The 11,897-nt window shown below is 34.0% G+C and overlaps 1 non-coding gene across 1 annotated transcript; it reads right to left on the minus strand.

The window, feature by feature from the left end:
• Positions 1-5,410: 5,410 nt before the first annotated feature.
• Positions 5,411-5,517, minus strand: LOC113177157 (U6 spliceosomal RNA). Its single transcript, XR_003300110.2, has one exon. It is a non-coding gene; the product is annotated as a U6 spliceosomal RNA (small nuclear RNA).
• Between the last annotated feature and the right edge of the window lie 6,380 nt (positions 5,518-11,897).

Consider the following 11,897-nt stretch of genomic DNA (forward strand, 5'->3'; position numbering starts at 1 on the left):
TCATTATCATACAAAAGATCATTTAAACTTGTGATCACATTCTGCAAAATAATTTCCTACAGACCCAAACTATCTTAAGTAAAATTTTAATCTTCTGAGTTCTCCCTAACATTTTATCCTCAAAGCCTTTTTAAAAATTTCATTTACTGAAATAAAATCTATACAGGTATAATTAAAGGCTTCATAAAGAAAGAGGAGGAGTGGAAGAGAGAATGTACATTCCCAGACCAAACTTGAAAGTATTAGTAATTTGAAAGTTATTCTGGATAAACCAAAGCCATTAACATTATTCTGAACAGAGGTATAATCTCTATTTAACAGATGTTTGCCTGAAAGTTTTATGTTGATTTGAAATCTGTGAAATCACTTATTAAATAACATCATTTTTAAAAATTTTTTTTTTCCATTGACCTAACCCTGTAAAGTGCTTTCACCTCTTCCTGAGTAATTGGTCAACCAGCTGATAAACTTGAAACCTGGAGGTACAATGCCAAATCTTTGTAAATCAAAGCATCCTTTAAGAATAATAATACCATCTTTCATTAAACAAAGCAGAAAATAAGCAGAATAAAACTGTGATGAGAATCCTAAAGCTTTACAACACTGTACATGAGGGAAAGGGGGCTACTAATGAAGATGTTTAGAGGCAAAACACTTTTCAAGATTATGGAAGAAAAGAAAGATTCCAGACTCCAATGCATTAGAAGTCCATTACTTCGAGAAAAGTCAATAAACAACATAGAAGCCAAGGAGGTGAGGTTTCCAACTGTGCAGTGACATCACACCAATAAATAACACCAACATTAGCATAAATGATAGCACTGACATCCTAACAACTGACTACATCCCACCATACAACTGCTTATAGGTCCAAGGAATTACACTCCCTAATCAAGAACCAAAGAGATATACTGGGGTTTTGTACACTTCTGGGAAGTAGGAATGAAGTGATAATTCAGTACTACCTATGTGCTTTTCATTTTGCTTTTCTTTAAATACACACACACACACACCTTGTCAAATAATCATCTAAATATGTGTCTATTACAGTTTTTAATTGTGTGTGTACACATGTGTGCCTGAACCATCATGCTTAATGTACCATTTCAAGATTTAAAAAATGCACTGTATGTGTGCACCTGAATATCTGTCTTCATATCATGTATTCACAGGTGGATGTTCTTTTACTTCCAAGAGAAGTTTAAATCCTCAAATTAGCATCAGGAGGAACTGAGTCATATTCTAGCAGAAGTTTTTAATAGCCTACCAATGGTTCGTTTAAAGGAAGGCAATTTGTACTCACAAATACAAAGGCAAATGCTTGAAGTCCCACAAGTGTGTTTGAGAAGTCAAACATCTTTTTTCCATATGAATTTCATGATTGCTCTATCTATTTCTACAAGAAATGCCATTGGGATTTTGATTGGCATAGCATTAAACCTATAGAGAACTTTTGGTAATATCGCCATTTTGATGATGTTAGTTCTGCCTATCCATGAACAGGGTATATTTTTCCATCTTCTAAGATCTTCTTCTACTTCTCTCTTTAGAGTTCTGTAGTTTTCATTGTATAACTCTTTCACCTCTTTTGTTAGGTTGATTCCCAAGTATTTTATTTTTTTGAGGATATTGTGAATGGAGTGGTTGTCCTCATTTCCATTTCGGAAGATTTGTTGCTGATCTACAGGAATGCCTTTGATTTATGCGTGTTGATTTTATATCCTGCCACGTTGCTAAATTCATTTATTAGCTTTAGTAGTTTCTTTGTAGACCCTTTTGGGTCTGCTAGTTATAGAATCATGTCATCTGCAAACAGTGATAATTTAAGTTCTTCTTTTCCTATTTTTATGCCTTTAATTTCTTTTGTCTGTCTAATTGCTCTGGCCAGTGTTTCAAGAACTATGTTGAACACAAGTGGTGATAGAGGGCATCCCTGTCTTTTTCCAGATTTTAGAGGGAATGCCTTCAATTTTTCTCCATTCAGAATGATGCTAGCCCGAGGCTTAGCATAGATAGCTTTTACAATATTGAGGTATGTTCCTGTTATCCCTAGTTTTTCTAGAATTTTGAACATAAAGGGATGCTGTACTTTGTCAAATGCTTTTTCTGCATCTATGGAGATGATCATATGGTTCTTATCTTTAAGTCTATTGATGTGGTGAATATTGAACCAGCCTTGCATCCCAGGGATGAATCCTACTTGATCATGATGCACGATCTTTTTGATATGTTTCTGTATCTGATTTGCCAGAATTTTATTGAGGATTTTTGCATCTATGTTCATTAGAGATATTGGTCTGTAGTTTTCTTTCTTTGAAGTGTCATTGTCTGTTTTAGGAATCAGGGTGATGTTGGCCTCGTAGAATGAATTTGGAAGGTCTCCCTCTTTTTATATTTCCTGAAATAGCTTGAAAAGTATTGGTATTACTTCTTCTTTAAAGGTTTTGTAAAACTCTGCTGTATACCCATCCGGCTTCTTCTATTTCCTCAATTGATATTGGTCTGTTTAGGTTGTGTATATCCTCCTGACTCAATCTGGGCAGATCATATGACTTAAGAAATTTATCAATGCCTTCACTATCTTCTGTTTTTTTGGAGTATAAGAATTCAAAATAATTTCTAATTATCTTCTGTATTTCTGAAGTGTCTGTTGTGATATTGCCTTTTTCATCCCATATGCTAGTAATTTGAGTTCTCTCTCTTCTTCTCTTCATTAGCATGGCTAAGGGTCTGTCGATCTTATTTAATTTTTCAAAGAACAAACTTTTAGTTTTGTCTATTTTTTCAATTGATTCTTTTGTTTCAATTTCATTAATTTCAGCTCTGATTTTAATTATTTCTTCCCTTCTACTACTTTTGCTGTTGTTTTGCTCTTCTTTTTTCTAGGGTTTTGAGATGAAGTGTGAGATCATTTATTTGTTGGTTTTTACTTTTTTTAAGGAATGAACTCCAAGCAATGAATTTTCCTCTTAGAACTGCTTTCATTGTGTCACATAGATTCCGATATGTTGTGTCTGTGTTTTCATGTATCTCTAAGAATTTTTTAATTTCCTCCTTGATGTCTTCTATAACCCATTGATCATTCAGTAACCTATTTTTCATTCTCCAAGTGATGCATGATTTTTCCTTCCTTCTTTTATCATTGATTTCCAGTTTCATTCCTTTATGATCAGATGGTATTATCTCTACTCCTTTATAATTTCTAGGAGTTGCCCTGTGACATAATATATGATCTATTTTTGAGAAGGATCCATGTGCTGCTGAGAAAAATGTGTAATTGCTTGATGTTGGATGATATATTCTATATGTCAATTACGTCTAGGTTATTAATTGTATTATTGAGTTCTATAGTTTCTTTATTCAAGTTTTGTTTGGAAGATCTGTCCAGTGGTGAGAGAGGTGTGTTGAAGTCTCCCATAATTATTGTATGGTGGTCTATTAGACTCTTGAACTTGAGAATAGTTTGTTTGATGAACATAGTGCACCATTGTTTGGGGTATATATATTTATGATTGTTATGTCTTGTTGGTGTATGGTTCCCTTGAGCAGTATGTAGTGTTCCTCTTTATCCCTTTTGATTAACTTTGGCTTGAAATCTATTTTATTTGATATGAGTATGGATACTCCTGCTTGTTTCTGAGGTCCATATGAGAGATATGATTATTCCCAACCTTTCACCTTCAGTCTATGTATGTCTTTTCCTATCAAATGCGTCTCCTGTAGGCAGCATATTGTTGGATCTTTTTTTTTTTTTTGATCCATTCTACTAGCCTGTGTCTCTTGATTGGTGAGTTTAAGCCATTAATATTTAGGGTTATTATTGAGATATGGGTTGTTCTTCTAGCCATGTTTGTTTATTTATGTTACTTAATATGGTTTGTTTTTCCTCTTTGATTATTCCCCCCCCCTTTACTGTCCTACCTCCCACTGTTGGTTTTCATTTTTATTTTCCATTTCCTCTTCCTGTAATGTTTTGCTGGGGATGTTTTGAAGAGATGGTTTACTAGCTGTAAATTCTTTTAACTTTTGTTTATTGTGGAAGGTTTTAATTTCATCTTCCATCCTGAAGCTTAATTTCGCTGGATACACAATTCTTGGTTGGAATCCATTTTCTTTAAGCATTTGAAATATGTTGTTCCAGGATCTTCTAGCTTTCAGAGTCTGTGTTGAAAGATCAGCTGTTATCCTGACTGGTTGACCCCTAAATGTAATCTGCTTCCTTTCTCTTATAGCTTTTAAAATTCTCTCCTTATTCTGTATGTTGGACATCTTCATTATAATGTGTCTAGGTGAGGATCTCTTATGATTTTGCACATTCGGCGTCCTGTAGGCTTCTAGGATTTGGGATTCTGTCTCATTCTTCAAGTCTGGGAAGTTTTCTCATATTTTCATTGAATAGATGAAATAGATGAATAGATGAAATAGATGAATAGATGAAATAGATGAATAGATGAATAGATGAAACCATTCCTTTGGTTTGTACCTCTATACCTTCCTTTATCAAAATGACTCTTACGTTTGGTCTCTTTATGTTATCCCATATTTCTTGGATGTTCTGCTCATGGTTTTTTAACAGTCTTGCTGAGCTGTCTATGTTCTTCTCAAGTTGAAATACTTTGACTTCATTGTCTGATGTTCTATCTTCTAAGTGTTCTACTCTGCTGGTAGTATTCTCAATTGAGTTTTTAATTTGGTTTATTGCTTCCTGCATTTCTAGGATTTCTGTTTGTTTTTTATAACCTCTATCTCCCTGTATAGTTGATCTTTTGCTTCTTGGATTTGTTTATGTAATTCATTGTGGAAGTGATCTTTCATTGTCTGATTTTGCTGTCTAATGTCTTCCTTGAGACTCCAGATCATCTGAAGCATGTATATCCTGAATTCATTATCTGACATTCCATCTGCTGCAGCTATTACCTCTTCTAAAGTTGAGTTGACCTGCATTGCTTGTAGTCCTTTCTTTTCTTGTCTTTTCATACTGCTTGCATTTCTTTCTGCTTTGTGAAACTGTTTTGTTATTGAATTTTTCCCCTATATATTTATATTGCTCTTGTAGAGTTGCAAAGTCTCCCTTTTGTGGAGAAAGACAATGTTAACAGTTCTCAATATCAATAGTACATCATCTAAGCACACATTTTCCTTATTACTACATTTATAGCTAGACTATGTCTTCAAATGTTGGTTTTGATTATCGTTTACAAATATAGTCATTAGTTTTATGAAAGGCATACCATTTCTGGTAGCTTGAAGAAACTGAACTTCAGGTGTAGGATGTTATGTTTATGGGGTAAGGAGTGAGGGTATGGGGTTAATCTGACTTAGTAACTTTAGAGAGCTCTAATCAATAGATGGGTAATTTATGGAAGAATGTATAGATTCAAATTCCTATCTGTATTTATAAGATTACCCTAAATATATGAAACGCTTCATGAATTTGCATGTCATCCTTGTGCAGGGGACATGCTAATCTTCTCTGTATCATTCCAATTTTAGTATATGTGCAGCCTAAGTTAGCACTTTTCTCCCATTCTTTAGGTTATCTCTGTACTCAGTTGATGGTTTCATTTTCTGGGCAAAAGCTTTTTAGTTTGATGGAACTCCATTTGTCTATTTTTCATTTTGTTTCTTCTGCTTTGGGGGTCTTGTCCAAAAAATAATTACTCATTCCAATGTCCTAAAGCATTTCCTCTGTTTTCTTCTAGTAGTTTCAGATTTTATAAAGTCTTTAATCCATTTTGAATTAATTTTTGTAACTTGTGAAAAATGGTTCAGTTTAATTTTTCTGTATATACATATCCAACTTTCCCACTACCATTTATTTAAAAGACTGTCCTTTCTCTTACGAGTGTTCTTAGCATCTTCACTGAAAATAATTTAGGTGTATTCTAAAATTAACATTTGGAAATACTATTCCATTGTGTTCTGTTCTTTATTGCAGTTATATATACGTTCACTCTATTGTTTCTTTTGTAGGTAATATTTTTGTCTATAGTAAATATTATATTTTTCTTTGTTTTGTTACATATAGTTTTTCTGATATTTACAGGTATGAATTTATTTACACAGCCAAAACTGGAGGTTCTTAAAATGATTTTGGTATCTTTGATAAGTTCTGGAAAATTCTAATATATACTCTTTGAATATTAGACTCTCTCTTTTTAAAACTCCTTTCAGACATAAGTTGAAATTTATTATTCAATCCTAAGTGTTTATAAACCTTTGTTTCATGTTTTCCATTTCATTATCATCTGAAATGTGATCTGCTTCATTCTTCAAGATGACATTCCAGTGAATTTTCTCTTCAGTTATATCTAATCTGCTGTTCAATCTGTCCACACAGTTTTTTTTCAATTTAATGATGTTTTATTGATTTTTCAAGTTTCTAAAGTTCTTTCAATCATTTGCAAATATATTACTTTAATATAGTTCTTTCTTTTCTTATATTTAGAAATATAATATTTTCTAATACTTTTATTCTAGAGCCTCTAACTTAGAATAATAATTCCTATCTGGAAGAGGCAGTCTAATATGTGTCGTATATGCTGATTCTCAAACATAGTTAAAACCTTGTGTTTGCATCATATTTATTCCAAGTTTTCTATGCATTCTAGTTTGTTAAATGTCCCTTCAATGCAATTCTATGTTTACCTATACCAGACACTCTGGAGTTAATACTAGCTCAAAACTAATTTATGTTTAGTTTTCAACTGGAAATATTCTCTTACCATGCTGGTAGCATAAAATTAGACTCAAAGCACATCTTTAAAAATGTACCCAGGGAAAGATAACTTTTTTGTTTCTCATATCTATTCTTAATCTTCCTCCAGTTCAAGACTGTTGTGCTATTTGTTCATGAATTTACTATGGACTTATTACTTCTTTTTTACTGGTGCCTGATGATTTTACCTACTAGATGCACTTTGAATCTTAAAAAGAAGTAATTTTATTTTTCTTATCATATTGAAGAGTTTTTAGTATCAGAATTATTCTATTGGCTGAGGCTGGGGATATAGTTCAGTTGGTACAGTGCTTGCCTCACATGCATAAGACCCTAGGTTCAATCCCCAGCACCACAAAAAAAAAAGAACAAACTCTGGAAAATACAGGGAAGAGATATCTGTGGCTATGTTTTTCTGTCTCTGTATAGAATACAGAAATAGACACAGGAAGCACAGTACTCACCACTTCCTCTCCTTCGTGAATATATCTGGATTGAGAATGGCAGTGAGGGCAGAAGTAGAACTGTCAAGTAAGAAAGTACATGTTTTTCTACAATCTTACTAGACATTTCTGCCTCTGCCCTCACTGCCATTCTCAATCCAGATATATTCATGAAGGCTGAGAACAAACTCACAGAGTGGTTTATTTGTATATAAGCAGTGGTTAGATGGACCAAAGGGTCTGCCAGATGAATTATCAAAAGTGGGAATACTGCTCCTTTTCCAACAAGAATCTCAAATATAAATGTTTCATCATTTCCAAAGTATAAATAACTACAGTACCTTTCTTGTAGAGTAGTGCTCAATGGTAATGGAAAAAATATCAAGTACCCAATATATAATAGGGACCAACCAATCACCACTAGAAATAAAAAAATCAATCCAAAGTATCCCATTGCTTATAGGTGAACACTATAGTAAAAGTAAAGCACTGCCCATTGTGTATAACATAAAACACTTAATATATATAAAATATTATTTTTTTTGAGAGAGAGAGAGAGAGAGAGAGAGAGAGAGAGAGAGAGGAGAGAGAATTTTTCAATATTTATTTTTTAGTTTTTGGCAGACACAACATCTTTGTTTGTATGTGGTGCTGAGGATGGAACCCGGGCCACACCAATGCCAGGTGAGCGCACTACCGCTTGAGCCACATCCCCAGCCCATAAAATATTATTATTAGCCAATTTTGAAAGTTTAAATTATATTTGAAGTCACAGAGGTAAGAATTTGAATCTAAAGTTAGATAAAATCAAATAAAAGCAACTTGGAAACAAAGAAAGAAGGAAGAAGACCTGCATGGATACCTCCAAACAAATGACTAAAGTTCTCATCTCACTTTTATTACTTGGCAGGTACATAGGACAAGGGAGTTTATGTAGGCCCAGAGAATAAAAGTAAGGTCAGCAATATCCAGGAAGATAATTGACTCACCCAGTGTCAAACAGTAATTCAAGTACACAGTCAGAAGAACAAGTTAGGTTTTCTAATTTTTATTCTACCATAACAAAATATCCCTATAACATAATAATTACTTATATTGATATGGATTTTTATTTTGACAGTTTCCAAAACATTTTGACATGCATTATCTCATTTTCAGTGATATCAATGAATAAACAAACAGATGTGCTAGCCTTCAGAGGGAAAATAAAATCAGGAATACAGCTGGATTTCAAATCAACTTTGGGATGATCCAAATTTAAAGAATGTGTTGTTTTTAATGCCACAGTTCAAGAACCAAGCAAGTCCAATATAGACCAATGCAAATATGTCAGATTCAGTGCAGATAGTTGCCATGGTAATCTCCATATGATGGATGGATGGATGGCTAGATTAAATTTTTTTTGAGCTTCTGAAAACAAAAATACAAGCAAAAATTGCTTCAAATCATTTCTCACAAAAGAATCTTTTTCCTAGTGATATGGCACATCAGATAAAACCTATGTATAACTATGGATTCATCAATTAAAACTTGGATTTGGCATATTGTTTTTATGGAATGTAAAATGTAAGTCAGAAAATATAGTGATTAAGAACCTAGAATCTGGAATGTTCCATTCCCTTCTACCTGTGAGCCCTTCAGCAAGTTCTATGATTAAACCTCATCACACCTCTATTCCAATTATAAAATGGATATATAACAGAACATATTTCATAAGGTTATTGTGTGAATTGACTTTGATGTATATTAATGAGCATAGAACACAATACATTCTCAACAGCAGTTCTACTATTGTATTCCTCACTCTCTCTTATAATTCCAGGTAAATTTTAAAAGGATTTAAAAAATTTTTATATTGGTGCTGTAGCAAGGGCCTTTTTGATTGAATGCTATAGTTAGTAATATGATCATGAACAATTGGCATTCATCAATTGACATTGATTCATAGCTCACTAATGTCAAAGTCTATCTGTGTAACTCTCTACCTATACCTGGATCTGCTTTAACTCCAGACATTCAAGAAAAGGGAGAAGGCGGAAAGGAGAAGAGTTGCTCCAGAAACTTTTTCCCACTTGATTAAGAAAACAAAGACGTTCCTAGAAATCCCCAACAGTCTTCCACTTATGTCTCATTGGCCAGAACGTTTGTCACTTAGCCAGCCCTAGCTACAATGAAGGCTGGGGGACCTAGAATTTAGCCAGGCATACTGCCATCCTGTTCAAAATTGGGATTCTGTTGGCAAGGAAGAAGGAGGAATGGATAGTGTTTGCCACAGGTGCATAGGGAGCTTACACATCTGATAGAAAGGATTCATTTGGTAGCAATTCCTTGAACACTTTGAGAATAAAATGAACTGTGTAATGCCTAAGCAGTTTTAGCTGCCAATGAAAGTATATATTTTGCCTTATCCTCTTTTCTGAATTTATTCCCTCTGTGCTTAGTACTCTCATTCTTCCTATAATCAAAATTTAGAAATTATTGTATGTAGGTTAATGTGGCCACATTGTCATGGAAGGCAATTATTGCTAGGTTGCTGTGATACCACTGCAGGTGTATGTAGAAGTATCAGGAATAAAAATATAAAATACTTGCTTATAGCCTCCCGTTGCTTTGCTCCTGAATTCACATACCTACTTTGTCTCTACAATGTACAAAATCAAAAGAGTGCAGGTGCTCAGCCTGATTGAATTGCACCCACTTCCCTCTATTCTACTACAATTCGTATTCAGAAGAGTGGTTACAGCAGATATGATGGAAGGGAATGCTTCCTAATTATGGAGATTTGTCGTTGGTGTTGGAAGATATTTTTTGTATTATTTACACTATTCTGTCTGGTGGTAATATTTCTGTCTGCCAGTGACAATTACATTGCTCTTGACTGGCGCAGATCAGCAGTTTGTGATAGCTCTGAAAAGCTGGTGTATAGCACATGTCACTGGCAGACATATTAATGTTGGCGAAGAGAAGTGCATGTGATGTAACACGATTAGATGGTGCTAAGATAAAAGACCATTTCAAAGCCCATGAATAACCAAGAAGCAGCAAGGTGACAACTATCAATTATTTATTGCCCTTGTCCGTATATTATTAACAGCTTCAGGAAAGCATACGGTCTCCCTTTCCTGCTCTCTCTCTCCCTTGTGTTAAAGCTCAGCTCCTCCGCTTATGGAGATTGCATCCTAAGGGAGACATTGTGCTCTCAGCTATCATTAGACAATCCAGAGAAAAAAGTCAAATGACCTCAAGGCAAACTACATTCAACTTTGTTGGCTATCAGAAAAGAAGCATCGCTTGTTCCCTGCTCTCTACAGGAGATTCCTCTTATCACTTTCTCCTTCAGAGGCTCCTTTTTCACTCCTGGTTCCTCTAGTCTTAGCAAATTACTGATGTAACAGTAGTTCAGAATTTGAAGGGAGAAAGTAATGTTCTATGATTAAATCTTACACATAAACCTGGAGTTAGGCTGCATTTTCTAGGGAGCTGGTTAAAAGGTTATATATTGATTTCACTGATGAATCTGGGAGAAACTATTTAATATCTTAGCTTATATTAAAATAGAGAAGCTATAAATAGGCATTAGGTTGTCTTCAGCTGCAAGTAGTAGGCAATCTGTCTCAAATGATTTTAAACAATGCACAAAATTATCTCACCTATAAAGACAATCAGATGTTATCAAACATGCAGGGTCCTTCCCCTTTCCTGCACTGTCATCCATGGTATTGTTTCCCATCAAGATTTGATGACTAAATAAGACTCTATTCTATACTTTACTTCTTTCCAGAAAACAAGAGAAGGACCTATTCTCAAACAAGGAACAAAAGAACCTGTCTTTAGGCTGACTCAACTTACATGGGTCATATGCTAATCACTGATAGTAAATGTGATCACTGAATCAAATCCTGTAAATCAATCCTGTAAAGCAGTTATAAAAGCTGGATCCAATTTAGAAGAATAAAGACAAAAGGCACATTTCAGGGTTTGGAATAGTTCTTAGTTCTGTTTAATATTCTATTAAAAAGCATGTACATTTAAACATAATATTAATAATGAGACACAGATCACAAATGCCACATTTTCATCTTCATTATAGCTAACCTAACTCATGTTCTAGTTAGACTACTTCATTTATATTAAGAAGAGTAATAACAACAATGCAAGGATTTATGCTAAGACCCTTACATATACTTATTTCCTGTTGATACCTATATGAATCTTATTAGGTAGATATCACTCTCATCCTGCTACAAATAAATATACTCAAGTCAAATATGCTTAGTGATTTGTCTGCCAAACATCATATATGTTTCAACTGATAAAATAAAAACTTTCAATCTAATTTCAAACCCCAGATTCTTAACAATTTTACTTTGCATCTTCCTGATCTCAGACATTTCTTTTTTTCTCTATTTTTCACACTCTTTCTTTCTCTCCCTTTCCTTCCTCTTTCCTCCCTCCCTTTCTTCCTTCCTTCCTTCCATCTGGGTACAAAAGTTAGGTTAGGATTAGGGATCGACAGTCACACTTAGTGAATGTGCAACTGTTTCAACAGTTGATTCAGATGATTCTAAATTTATAGGTTGTCTAATGACAAGATCAAGTTTGCTGATAGTAATAAAGGATGCATATCTTCTTACTTCTCTCTCTCTCTAAGGTATGATTAATGCATGGAAATAATTTTTAAAGTAGCACTAAGCATAGTATAATACCAAACAATGTAGTATAGATTACCATAGCTT

The sequence above is a fragment of the Urocitellus parryii genome, chromosome 4, assembly GCF_045843805.1.
Source record: "Urocitellus parryii isolate mUroPar1 chromosome 4, mUroPar1.hap1, whole genome shotgun sequence".
NCBI lineage: Eukaryota > Metazoa > Chordata > Mammalia > Rodentia > Sciuridae > Urocitellus > Urocitellus parryii.